This window comes from Tympanuchus pallidicinctus, unplaced genomic scaffold (assembly GCF_026119805.1).
Source record: "Tympanuchus pallidicinctus isolate F22 unplaced genomic scaffold, pur_lepc_1.0 scaffold1, whole genome shotgun sequence".
Classification (NCBI taxonomy): Eukaryota; Metazoa; Chordata; class Aves; order Galliformes; family Phasianidae; genus Tympanuchus; species Tympanuchus pallidicinctus.
This window is the reverse complement of record NW_026294618.1, coordinates 24246067-24260891: the sequence shown is the minus strand read 5'-3', so window position 1 is coordinate 24260891 and position 14825 is coordinate 24246067.

Here is a 14825-nt window from a genome sequence, read left to right as displayed (position 1 = left end):
CCTTGCCTAAAAGTTACTTTTTTCACTTGGCCGCATTGTTTGGAGGTTTTTTTCTTGCAGCTCTCCTCCCCAATCCACGTTTCTTCTAACCCTCTCCCAGAAAGACCCCCTTGTGTTTCTTCTATGTGATTTTTCTCTGTGCTGCACAGATTCTGGTTACCGCCTAGTTGGTGTGAATTAACATAAATTAATCTACCACAATCAAAGCCTACCTGTAAAGTTTTTTCAAGAAAAATTTTTTTTTTTGTCTCTCTTATCATAAATTCATCATATCATTTCTCCTAGTTCTTTGCACCCACTTGCTCTGGTTTCAAGCCATCCACACTGGCATTTATTGCCTTGCCACGACTGAAGAATGAGTTTGAATTACTGACTGCTCTATGCTTTCCTCTGTCAAAAGCAGAAAGTCCCATTCAGTCTTTCTCTCTGGAACATGTCAAGTATAACAGAGTCAAGTATATAGGTATATCAAGTGTAATTTTATATAAGTATATACAAGTATAATAAAGTATAACAGATTTATTGTCAAATTCGCCTGGTGAAGAGTCACTCCTTATTCCACTGGCAACAGTACCTCACCCATCTGTAACTTCAGTCTTTGTGCATGGTGTAGGACTTCAATATGTTCCTATCTCTACCCAAAACTTAATTTGAGACTTGATTCTATGTCTAGTTAGAGAATGTTTGCTGATACCACTTAGTTGTAGAAAAATGACATTTAAAGTGTCTTCAAATCCAGTTTAGTTTTCTTTGATTATCAAGCCACTCTTTTGTAGGCACTAATTATGATAAAACAACTATTGTTATTATCTGCTAAAACTTGATCAGGTGGTAGTTTTACTCTACTTTCTCACCTCCGCTGCTAACAATACCGGAAGTAGGAATTGACCAATACTTTTCCACTTTTCAACTTAAGAACACAGGACTGTATTTTTAGAAGAAGATTGTACAGCCTTCGTTCTTTTGGTTGGATTTTAATTTTATCTCTCATTAAAGATAACTTTACTCAGACTACACATAGCAAAGAGTTGGGGGTAGACCAAGGTTTGATAATGATTGGTATAAAGAAAAACTGTATGTGATGATCATGTGGGGAAGTATTTTAAATTTGGGAAGAGGCTTCTCGAAGAGTAGTAATTGAGTCTGCAATCCTTTGTTACTTCAAGGAGTTTTGACTCAAAGTGCTGCCAGATTAGAATCTTCTGCAAGTCCACCACAGAAAGAAAAGAGTATTTTCTTGTCATTCTCACACATAGTTGTTCAGCATAATGATTTTTAGCAAGCACCTACGCTTTCTTAGCGGTAAGTCTGATTATTTCCACTCATACCTATAAAATCATGCCAGATTTATTCCATAATTGTTCTTTTATGAATGGCTGTCACTCCTGCTGAAGACCAACTTCCTCCCAATTACCTCAAATCTGAATACGATATGCATTCTATTTAATGAGACTTCAGACTCTGAAAACATCCTAGGTTTTGTTTATATCAAGACACATTAATTAGCAGTAGTTAAATCAGTGAAATATTTTCTGCAATTTGTACTGCCTCTGATGTGAAGAAGGTGACTTTTCTGCACATTCAAATGCATCTTTTACTTTACTCTCTGTGGACAAACAATGACATTAATATAAATTGCATTAATATTCATTATGGGAGTAGTCTAAAGAAAATAAATGATATTCATGTCAAAATATTTCAATCACATTTTATGTTTTCAGACACAAAACACAGTTTCATTTTAAAAACAATTAGTAGCAAGTAGTTTTTATAACTTCAACTTAAATTCATAAAAATACCATAGTTAGTCTCTAATATTACTTAGGTGTTATTTTACAAACATTCTCTTTAACAGAAAACTTAGATCCCATAGAATATTGGGGGAAAAAAATATGGCATTGACACTTCCTAGGTGAAAGCACAATAAGGTCTTCTATATCTTGTTCAACAGAAAGCTTATAGATTTCAGAAGGTAGTTGTAATGGCAGCAGATCCAGCACAGTAAGAAAACATCACAAAAAGAAGAATGCTCACCTATCTCTGAGGATCTAGGCTCACAGAAAAACTCCTCAGAGGAGAGATCTCCAGCAAGAAATCCCTGCCCAGTGGCAGTCAGCCTTAAATGAAGCTCAAGAGAGGTGCAGCCAGGCACCACACCTTTCACTCACACAGGTGAATTGCCTTCACCTGTTCTCCCAGGGCTGACTGGGTCTCTTCGTTCAGTTGTTCAATCAGTGTTTCAGGTCATGACTCATCAGTTCCCATGCACTATTTTACCAAATATCACTATAGAGACTACAGATCAGGATGTTATACTATCTCTGAGATCTACAGAATAACAGAACTTAAAGACTGGTATGGGTAGTTTCAAAAGCAACACCTTGAGATTTGTCATACATTTTGTCCTATGATAAACGGAGAAAAGCTCCAGGGGATGTTATTTCATCTTTCATTACTCACCGGCTTGGGATACAAATATAACTAGTCCAATTTTATTTACTGTTCTCTCTTAACTTTTGCTATTACTTTGGGCAAAGGCAGATTGCAAATAACAAGAGCAATGGCAAAGATTTCATAAATATAGCACTACATTCCCAACTTTAGCAAGGATTCTGTCCTAAGGTAGAACAACAGAATAAACGTCTACACCTTCCACAGACACACTGGGGTCCTTTCACAGGAATATCAACCTATGGCTAGCAATTAAAAATAGTATCTTATTGAATCCAGTACTAACACACTTTCATGAGCATATGCTCAATAGTTCACATCAGTCTGTGATGCAATTCCACAGAGACTCACATTTGAACCAGTGGTGATACAGAAAGAAGTTCTCAAGACTTTTACAAGCTGCACATCATCAGTTTTCATCTGCTGTTCTCATGTAAAGCATGCTGAAGAACTGAGCTACAAAATTCCTAGCCACAGATATCTACAATGATCCATAATTCTTTCTTCAGATTCCTTCAGAAGAACTTCAGATTCCTGTCTCCGATATTTAGTTCATTAGCATTCCTGTTTCCACACCTTTTTATTATGCAGTGTTGGTTGTGACTTCTCTCAGTGTACCACTGCATTACAGCTTATAGAAGATCAATCACAAAACCAAAGAATCCAGTAAATTTTTGTATGGTATTATCTTCTAGCAGTAAAGCTTACATACATTATTTTCATATGTCAGTCTATATAGAGCAATGCCAAGGACACTTACGATAAGATCCTAATTTATTTAAAAATGCTTTATACAAATACATTTGCACTTCCTCCATAAGAGCAATATTTTTTCCCTTCCCTTAAAAATTAAATTATTCAATGACCTGACTGTGTCTGTGAACCTTTACTAATTAAAATCTGAACACATGCATTCAGAAAAATCAAGATGTACAAGCGTACACTAAAAGTAAGGAATCATTTTATTTTACGTGGGACAGCATTTCCCTGATATGATTTGCTTTGAGGCTTGTGATCAAACCTGCTTGAGCCTTATTAACATATGTCCTGTTTTGCCTGAATTCAGGAAAGTACTAAATTTGCCAGACCTTTCAGCTGAGCGAGCAGACTTGTCTTGATAGCTAAAATCTGCTAATTTATAACTATTTTAGATTTTCTTATGAGTATTCCACACAATGTTATTATACATCAAATACAAATTCCAAGTCTTTGTACAGAACATGTGACTCAGAGGAGATGATGATTTATTCCTATCCGTCAAGTATCAGGGAATACGGTGTGTTTTCAACGCACAACAACAAGACATCCTGGAAGCAGTCTGCAGCATGAACAGACCCAGCAGATGCTTATGTAAACAGAGCTGCTGGTTTAACATCTCTTTAGAACAGATTTGCCTTACAGATTCTCTCAGGAAACAGAGCATCACAGAGGAGTAATACATAAGAAACTTTCACTGTGGCAGCTATGTGTTTAACTTTATGAAGTAACGTTTCATAAGACATGAGTTCCAATTACATAATATACTTCAAAGCTTGGTTGCATACTTTTTTCACATACAAATGCTCTTTTTCAAGCAAAGGGATTTCTAGCCTTCTCCTTTTTTTTTAGTTTGTATTTATGCCACATTTCCTTTCATCTAATAATAAAGTGTCTTCAGCATGAGTACAGAATTTTTCTATAATCCCTTCAAAATTTGCTCCTCAAATTAACAAAAAGTAGACAGCAGTTGAAAAGTGAACTGTTAAAAATGAGCAGAAACTGTCTGCCTGCTATAATGGCATTTGCAGTAAATTAATATTTAAATTATTCTCAAAAGGACAAATTGGTTATTATAAGATGAAAACTATACTGTTTTGTCTAAGATGTGAGCTGTTATATAGTAACATAAATATCAACTACTATTTTCTATTTAATGTTTCAGCTACAGTAGATGATACTGAAGGACTCTTTACTTTCAAAACTAAATTGAAGGACTGAACTTCAGGCCAAAGGAAATGTCATTCACTAAAGTGAGATTTCCCACTACAAAAAAGCTGTCACCCTTGCCATTCACCTTCACCATGCTCTTGCTGATCTCCTGGCACAGCAGAGGAAATCATCTGACCACGTGTACATACAATGCAACCAAAAAACTCAGCAGCCTTCTGAGTAGCCTCATTCGGAGATACGGGGGTTGGACTCGATGATCTCTGGAGGTCCCTTCCAACCCCTACAATTCTGTGTGTGTGTGTGTGTGATATGATAAACCACAGCACTTGATTAATCCTGTTATAACAGCCATCAAGAACCTACTTGGAAGTGAACTTAGAATAACTGTTTTATTCTCAGGGATCTCCATTATGTTGCTTTGGTGATACTTACGGCTGTAAATACTTCTGTAAATGTAAACATTAAGCAGTTCTCAAGAGAGGAGCTATCATTGTAACATTCAATCTTGGTTTGTAAATTAAGATAATTTCTGCTAAGATACAGAATATGTTTAAGGAGACTTTTTTTTTTTTTTTTCTTTTCCATAGTGTGTTTCCATAGTCTACATAGCAGAGAACGTTACTTTGTGAACAGCACTATGCGAGTGTTCCTCTTTGGGCTACTCTTCTTTTCACATTCTGTATATCAAATTTCAGCTACAAGTTCACCGTATTTTCTCTAATACAGCAGAAGATTTATTTTTATTTTATCACCTGTTTTCATATTTGGCACCTTAATTTGCAAAAGCAATGAGCTGCAGGATAACTGACTGCTTTAAGTAATACAGGGATGGAAATGGAATTTTCCATTAGGACTTTAATTGTTCATTTGTTCAAGACATAAGCTAGTGCATTATGAAATAAAAAGCTCAGAAATTATTGACCATTTGTGCTAATACTGAATTCTAAAACCTGGTCTTGAGATCTAACACTTCATAATATAAATAAGTTCTTTCAGATTCAGCAAACAATTTGCCTGTTACCAAGCTGAGGCTACTGCTGCAATGGGGAAAGTGACCAGTCTGCAGAATCATTGCTCTGTGCCAGGACAACACTTACTCAAGCAGGCTTTAATATTTTTATGTTTTATTGCAGGAGTGCTTCCCAGAGGAATAAATTACACCACATACACATAGTGCAGTGACAGTAATCGCTCATCAGCTGATGTCTCCTCTACATCCAACAACACTTTTAGTAACATGGATTAATTTGTGTTTGTGTTAGCTAAATTAGAGAACATTGGCCACAAGGACAAGGGGTCAGAGCATACGGGATTTTATTTTAAGAGCTAAAGGATCTCTAACATCTTATGCAAATTTATCCTCAGCTTAATGCTTATCCAAGGGTCTATGCCAACTGTAATTTTTCTCAGTTTCACACTAATAATGGACATGCAGGCTTAAACTTCTAGTTATTATCCTGTTTTCTACAAGCAATGATTCTAGAATCTCCTAGTACTGTTAATGCTAGGAGATGCTCAGGTAGAAAATCATGGATTCAGGAAAATTTCTGGCTAGTTTTTATAACACAGAATTCTTCAAAACATTGAAAATGATACAGAAAATAAGAGAGCAATCCACGTCTATCAGAGCTTACTGTACTGTAAAGGCTGCAAGCAATAGTAGAATCTGAATTGAAGCATTCATTTACCACTCACTACCCACACTTAATGCATTAATAGGTTCACTTGATGCTCACAGACAACATTTGCTTTGGAAGCTTCAGCTCTAGGTGCACAACAAATGTACTTAATTGCCTCCTGAAGGTGGAAAACATAATAGTCCAAGCTGGTACTCATGCTTTGGGCAATTTAAAACCACATTCATAAGTACATCTAGTCAAGGAAGCTAGAATAAATGCAGTCCAAAATAAAACCTCTTAATAAGACTGATGTAGCATCACCTTAATGATGAGACACATAGTCTTCTCGAGTTACTGTATTCCATACTCCTGAGAGCTGAGAAGTTGTTGGATTTCTGTCTAATATCTATGTATATAGTTCGAAATTAATTTTTTGTCAGGAACCTAATAAATGCTTATACAGTAATTTAGGAGAGACCTGTATGGGATTTCTAAGCTTAATCCAATACTAAAATGAACTCAGTGTAGATGTCTTGCCATATGAGTTTTTGTCTAATTGAGGTTAATTCACAGTAAAGAAAAAATACCTCTTTCATTCTAGTGTAATGCAAGACTAGCAAAAGCAGTGCAATAGTCAGAAAATCAAATTTCAATGGAGAAGGAACAAAGCTACGATTTTCAGAACTCCATATGTAAATTCTTATTTATGCATGCATATTCATAATTCTTAAATCAAGCATTTTCCAAAATATTGCTCAGAAATTATATTAGGTAATAAAGTACTAATTAAAATACAGACCTGAACTGAAAATTAATCAGTGAACTTATGTAAGAGGAGATTTCCCAGCACATAGCACATACATTATATATTATAGATTGTATAAACTTTTAAATTCAGTCCTAAGATGTGTATTTCATCCCCCTCTACCATTTGTCCCATTAGCTCTTATAACATCTTTCTTGACTACTGCATCTCTGCCAGGGACCTCCATACAATCTGACTCTCCACTATCTGATATGGCCCTCACCCACTTATCTCTTATCCTGAGTTTATATGGGTTATTATATGTGTTGTTAAGGTGTACATTCATGAAAGTATGCTAATAGCTATCAGACCTGGCAATGGGAGAGGAAAGATATTCAAGTGTTCAGCTGGGTCACTATGCACCTGATTCCCATGCAATGCTGTACTAATACATCTCTCCAGCATGTTTTATTTTAACTTATCTTTAATTTACACGCATTACAATATTTGAAACTTCCTTGTGTCAGATTTGCGAGGAACTGAAGCCTTGACAATACATTAGTGATTATTTTCTTAATATTTATAAGAAAAGGCCAACCCTCTGCTTGTCAATTGTCTTCAGAGTAAATTGGGTAATAATCCTTCAAACAGATGTCAGAACCCCATAAAGACATGAGCATGTGTGTGCACCAACAAATTCATTATGTGAAAATCACACAGATGATGACATGAGAATGTTTTGTTTTTCCCTTAGGCAACAGGTACATAATGTATTTTCTGAACTGCAGTTTGCCATATTTTAACAAGTCTGTGTGATAAGTAATAGTCATCTGGAAGTGGTATATAAAATAGTGGCATAATGCCATTGGCAATACAACCACGATATGTTCACTAAATGTGATAGTAGTAGGATCTGCCAAAGAAAAGGCAAGAAAGAATCACAGAATCACCAACGTTGGAAAAGACCTTCAAGATCATCCAGTCCAACCATCCACTTACCACCAATAGCTCTCACTAAATCATGTCCCTCAACACAAAATACAAACGTTCCTTGAACACCTCCAGGGTCGGTGACTCCACCACTTCCCTGGGCAGCCCATTCCAGTGCCTGACCACTTTTTCAGAAAAGTAATATTTCCTAATGTCCAGCCTAAATCTCCCTAGGCGCAGCTTGAAGCCATTCTCTCTAGTTCTATCACCATTTACACAAGACAAGAGGCTGACCCCCAGCCCACTACTACAAGGAGTCAAGGATCAGCTGAAGATAACAACTTTCAAACATCCCTTCATGCACCCCAGAGAGAAATGGAAATACAGAAATACACAACTGTTCTCTGCTCTAATTCTTGGAATAGGAGGATCCAAGCTCCAAGTTTCAAAGGGAGCTAAAGCATGTCCTGGCCAGGACTCTATACAAATGACTGGAAGATCACAATTTTACAGTGCACCATAGAACCCATTCAGACTCTAACCTGAAGCTCAGTCTCCTAGAAGTACACCATCTATTATTATACAGACAGAACCAATGTAACTCCCAGACATAAGCCCATTAGTCCACTGAACTGTACTACCTGAAAGCAAAAAGCAGCAGTCCATTGGGTAGCTCCAGGAAAAGAAAGCTGAAGTCACTCACAGAGAGACACTAGAAGTAATTGGTCCTTGCCAGGAGTACGTCAACCATTTGTCATAATTGCTAGCTAAGAAACAAATAAAAATTCAGCTTTGTAACCATATTGACATGACCTAATGCAGCAAATGAGATGCAAAAACACTGACATTCAGAAGAGCAATGAGTAATGATGCTATTAAGTCTTTCTGTTGAGTCAACATCATGTAGTCACAGCATTCCCATTAGGTGCTTATAGCTACTGTTCTTCCTATTTTGGGCATTGCAAGGACTGTCTTCCCTTTACTACAGGGAATTAGGATCTGGCACCTCTAGTTAGCAAATGATTTGAATCATGAGTCAGGGCATCATCATTAGAAAGCTTGAATACAGGCTATTGAAATTATCTGCACCTGTTGCAATGGGATAAAATCAAGTGTTGCTAGTTGTTCCCACAAACCCTGCAAACTATAAATGGATTCTATTAAAGAGATTATAAACTCTGTAGGCAATTTCCAGCAGTTTTCTTCAGTTTGTACCCATTTTGCATTTCTTTTCCCAGTTCCATGACAGCTCACAAAAATTATAACTTGAAAAGATTATTCAAGTAACAGCTGCATAAAAGCATTTTAATTCTCCAACAGTTTTTATACAGTTAATTTCAGTGACTTCAACTAATGAAAGCAAGTATTTTTCTAGAAACTCAGGTTAAACTATAGAGAAACACAATAGAAAAACACAACTGTAGTTAATAGGAAACAGAGACTCAGGCATTCAGGTAGGGTTCTAGTTAATTGGCACTCAGCTGTAATTCAAAATTATATTGTAGCTAAAATGTGAATGTTTCCCAGAAGCCTAACAACTTTTTCTAGCTTTCTATTTAACTGCAATTATGTCATCCATACATGTTTTCTTCTAGCAAATTAGGTTTCAGTTAATAAAAGACATTAAATCCATTTTACATGAAAACATTAACTTGGTTTTTAACTTGTTCCTTTCTCATGTGCCTTTTGAAATCTTTTGTTTGTTCCATCAGAGTCACTTTGAATTAAAAACCATGTGATACTCTTTGAAATGCATGATAAAAAGCACCTGACAGTATCAAGAGGTTAAGTGGCTATGATCTGTGCACTGTCCGTACCACAGCTGACTAGAAGATGCAGTTTGACACAATATCTAATTTGCTGTGACATTCAAGTTTTAAGTGATGTTCAAGGAGATGGAAGAGCTGGCTCTGAACATATCCCAGTGTGTGCTGGTCTTCTGTCTGTTAACTTGCTAATGAACCATGATTGAGTAAAGTAATGAAGAGTTTACAGAGAGCCCCAGGAAACCAATTTCCAATTTTGCAACCAGCAGGCTTAGACTTCACTGCAGCCTTTGGTGATTTTGTCTGGAAGGAAACTTCAATACTAAGCGCCATTTCTGCTTTGTGAATCAGACAGACTTTTCTAATCCTTGAATACTTACTTGCTAATGAATGCCTCTTCTTCAGATCCATTTTATTTCCATCTGTAGTAGTTTAAAATAGGCTAACTAAAAATGATTTCTGAGAGAAATGAAATTACAGTCTCCAGAAACTGGGGAAGCTCTTCGGTTTGTATAGAGAAGTTTTGAATTTTCAGTCTGACCTGAGATGAACTGTGGAGACAAGAATAAGAAAAATAAAGAAGGTTAATCTTCAGGGGTAAAAAAAAAAAAAAATTAATATGAAAAACTTTGATACATTATATACCAGTTTGTGACTGTAAGGAATCAGTGCCTCCATCTGCTGTGCAGGCACAAAGCTCTATATCCAGTCTGTAGAATCACCTTTGCTACAAAAGTCTTTCTCTGCATCCACCATCCTCAGCGTCTGTCTCACAGAACAGGTGAACACATATGGCAAGCATCAACAGAAAAATAAAATAGTAGAATATTTAAATGCCAAGAGAAAAGATGGATTTCTAAAGACAGGTTTGCTACACATCTCTCTTACGAACAGAAGAGTTTCTATAGCCAAGACTAACTGTAAATTACAATGGCAACACTTGATTTGTTCTCTTATTTTCAAAAAAACACCCCACCATTTAGAAATCATAATCCCCAAACAAAATAAACACGTCAACAGACACGTCTGTGAATAAGTGCAGAAGCACTTCTTTATCTATGAAAACCACAAAATATTATTGTCCAAATTTGGACATTTTTAAAACTTGAATGTACTTCATTCACATTGAAATAAAAAATGTTAACTATTATGCAAAAGAGAATGTTTTTCCCTCTTTTTGTTCTGATTCAATAGGCTTTTGGATAATGCTCTCACTAACTTTTGGTTAGTCCTAAGTTGGTCAAGCAGTTGACTTGATGATCTTTATAAGTCCCTACCAACTGAGCTATTCCAATTGTAAAAAACACTATGACCTGAATATGTGTCAGTAACTGTACAGCTTCTATGGCTGAACATAACTAGTACAGTTTTCATGAGTTCTGGGTGCTGCTTTCTCTTCTCTGTCAAAAAGGCACTTACATGTAGGATGTATTTTCACATTTCAGAGCATCTCCAGATTAAATATTTGAGATAATAGCAAGCTGTCTGCAGCTGATCACTGAAAGAGTCATACTTCATAATTATCAACAAGAAAAGAGCCTTTCTTCTTTTTGCTTTGTCTGGAGGCAGGGGGGAAGAAGAAGATGAGGAAGAAAAAGCATTATCTGGGAGTACCAATCTGGATTTCTGCCTCCAATGCTATTATCTCATTCTGCCTTCAACTTATCTCAGCTGAGAGAAGAATTCTGACCATTATTTTAGATCCTGTTGGCAGTGAAGTGTACTGTTCCATTTATTAACTGCACTTACTTAATATGCGTTCCAGTTTCACTACAACTCCTGATGAATATATAATATATATACAGTGTTATTTATGCAATAAATCAGTTTTTCCTTTCACAGATTGAAATCTAACCAATAACTCCAGTAATAAATAGAAGCCCATTAGGGTCTCAAAAATCCTGCCACAATTAGAAGACGCTAAGAGAAATATTATTAGAAAGTGTAGACTTTTTCATCAGAAATTTTAAAATCTTAGGAAAACAAGCATAATTTCAAAAGAGAATGCTACCAGCAGAACCAAGATGCCACAAATCTTGGCATGTGCTGTCTGAAATGAAGCATAATTTTTTTTAATGTGAGTTTTATGAACATCTGCCTATCATTAAAACTGAAAACACGTGGATAGCATAGATAACAATGAAATGTAACATATTGAGAAATGCTAATGAGTACAGATGTACCCCACAGACCAAGTTCTATAAATTCTTCACAATTACATCTTCTGGCAAAAATCTGAATACGTTTTAGTAATCCTTGAAGGTCAATAAACACAGTCTTGTTTCAAGCTGCAGAATTAAAAATAAGATCCATCGCTACTAAAGCAGTTATACTGCTTTAAAAGCCAGAAGTTTTTAAAGATCAGTATAAGGACTGTGGATAGCCATAATTTTTACAGGACTAGAAAAAGAATGACACATCCAGTATCAGAACTTGAAATTGCACTGGTCAACAAAATCTCATCCGAGAATGTATGAAAATGCATGTTATGCTGATAAGAGCAAAAACTGCATTTGAGATTGCACCACTTCTCACAAATACTGGAACACTTGAAGTTCAAGCTCAAAAGAGTTGAAAACTCGCTGCAAAGGGTGAGGGAAATTTTCAAGATTACTCCAAGAAGGGAAGAAATGGAAAAGTGGCATGAAAATCCAAATGTCAAGCCAACAGCACAAGCCAAAGACAGAGATAACAGATCAAGGAGCAACTGAAGAAAGAAGAAATCGTCAAAGAAAGCTCTGAGCCACTCCACACTTCAAGATCACCTAATAAACAACTCTTTAGTCAGTTCTGTAAAATCATCTCCTTACAATGAGGATGCCCTGTCTTTCCTTTGGCCGGGTAGAGGATCACAGAATCACAGAATCACAGAATAGCAGGGTTGGAAGGGACCTCAAGGATCATGAAGCTCCAACCCCCCTGCCACATGCAGGGCCACCAACCTCCACATTCAATACCTGACCAGGCTGCCCAGGGCCCCATCCAGTCTGGTCTTGAACACCTCCAGGGACAGGGTATCCACAACCTCTCTGGCAGCCTGTTCCAGCACCTCACCACTCTCTCTAAAGAACTTCCCCCTGACATCCAACCTAAATCTTCCTTCCCTCAACTTAAAATCATTTCCCCTTGTCCTGCAGTTTTCAACCCTTTCAAAGAGTTGATTCCTCTCCTGTTTGTTTTCAATACTTTTAGGTATTGAAAGGCTGCAATGAGGTCACCCCACCTCTTTTCTCCAGGCTGAACAAGCCCAGCTCCCTCAGCCTGTCTTCATAGGGGAGGTGCTCCAGTCTCCTGATCATCTTCATGGCTCTCCTCAGGCCCTCTTCAACAGCTCCCAGTCTTTCTTGTACTGGGGGCTCCAGACCTGGACACAGTATTCCAGATGGGGCCTCACAAGAGCAGAGTAGAGAGGGCAATCTCCTCCCTGTCCCTGCTGGCCACCCCTCTTTTGATGGAGCCCGGGATATCATTTGCCTTCCAAACCACAAGGGCACCCTGTTGGCTCATGTTAAGCTTTTCATCTTTCAAGACCCCCAGGTCCTTCTCTGCAGGGCTGCTCTCAAGGACCGCCCCTTCCAGTCTGTATGCATGTGTGGGATTCCTCTGGCTCAAGTGCAAAACTTTGCACTTTGCTGTGTTGAACCTCATCAGGTTCACCTGGGCACACCTTTCTCGCCTGTTGAGGTCCCTCTGAATGGCATCCCTTCCTTCAACCGTGTCGACTGCACCACTCAGCTTGGTGTTGTCAGCAAACTTACTGAGAGTGCACTCAATGCCGTCATCGATGTCATTGATAAAGATGTTAAGGAGCACCAGTCCCAAGACAGACCCCTGGGGGACACCACTCGTTACCAGCCTCCACCTGGACATAGAGCCATTGATGACCACCCTCTGTCTGTGGCCTTTCAACCAGTTTCTTATCCATCGAGTGGTCCACCCATCAAATCCACATCCCTCCAATTTGGAGATAAGGATGTGGTAGGGGACCATGTCAAAGGCCTTGCTGAAGTGCAGGTAAATGACATTGGTAAAATGGATAAAGGTGTTTGAAGGAAACTTAGCTCAACTAATCTCATCAAGCACATAGGCCTCACAGATTGCAATATCCTGAATACACTTGTACGCTCAAACCATACAGAAGAGGTACTTACTGCTGTCACTGGAGTGGTGTGGGGCAAGATCCAGCTAGCCATGGTTCACAGGTGAATTACTCATAACGTTGACTGGTGGGAACATGTCTCTTGTGAGAGGCCCAAAATTCCCCACAATTTTAGGGTCGTGGAGATACAAATGGGCTTTTGGCACTGGTGCTGAACTATCTGGACTGACTGAATCAGAGGAGAAGAGTATCTTGCAAATCCAGGAACACATAAGTTTCAAAGAGTCTTAGAAGAGAGGTTATGTTCTGTGGAATGATTAAAACATTGAGCTGCATGTGTAGGGTGTAAATAGTAAAAAAAATAGAAGTGAAAGATAGAAGCCTGAAACAAGGGAAAAATAAATCCCACCAGTTACATAAATTTGTTATCTCTCAATTGAGCAATGTTAACTCATTTGTTTTAAAAGTCTGTAGAAGACAAGCCCTTAGAGAAATAAACTTCAGCAAACAGACTTATGCAACCCTTTTCTTTGGACAAATGAAATTGATTCAGGTTATTAATAGTTGCATAGTGAACGGCTTCCCATTTCTTTTAAGAGTGCACTGCGTTGTACATCATTATTAAGAAAAAAAAATTCTATATTGTATGGAATTCTAGAGCCACTAATTGAAAATGTATTATGAAAAGGAATGCATGGCTGAGGTACTTTGTTCAGTTCCAGTAACAGATTCAATGACATTTGCAGCAATAGCTCTTATTATCTACATTGCATTACTTGGTAAATTTAGCAGAAAGAAGAGGATGGGAAAATATGAACACAAGAAATATGAAAATAATGAAACTTTAATGTAGCACAAAAAGTGTGACAGATGTAATACCACAAAGAGTCATTAAATATTTCCCAGTCCATCTCTTTTTATCTCTCTCATCCCATCACTATCAATTATTCCTAATGTTTCTCCTTGCTCCTGCCAGACGTAAGGAAGCAAAATTAATTTATACTTTTTGCTTGTTACCTCTCCATCTCAACTGGCTACTGACATTTCAGCATGTGAATCATGTGTGTTACAGAATCACATTTACTGGAGAAAAATATAACCTTTGTCATGATGTAAGCAAAGAATCATTAGTATTTGTTTACGTTGCTCACAACTTCTATAGAAATTGTTATAAGTCTATAGAAATTGTTAAAGTTCTTAGCTAACCTTCTAATCTTATATTTACTTCCAGGTTTCAGCCCACGGCATACTCTGGTATAACTTATATTAGTCTTTTTAGTGTGGAT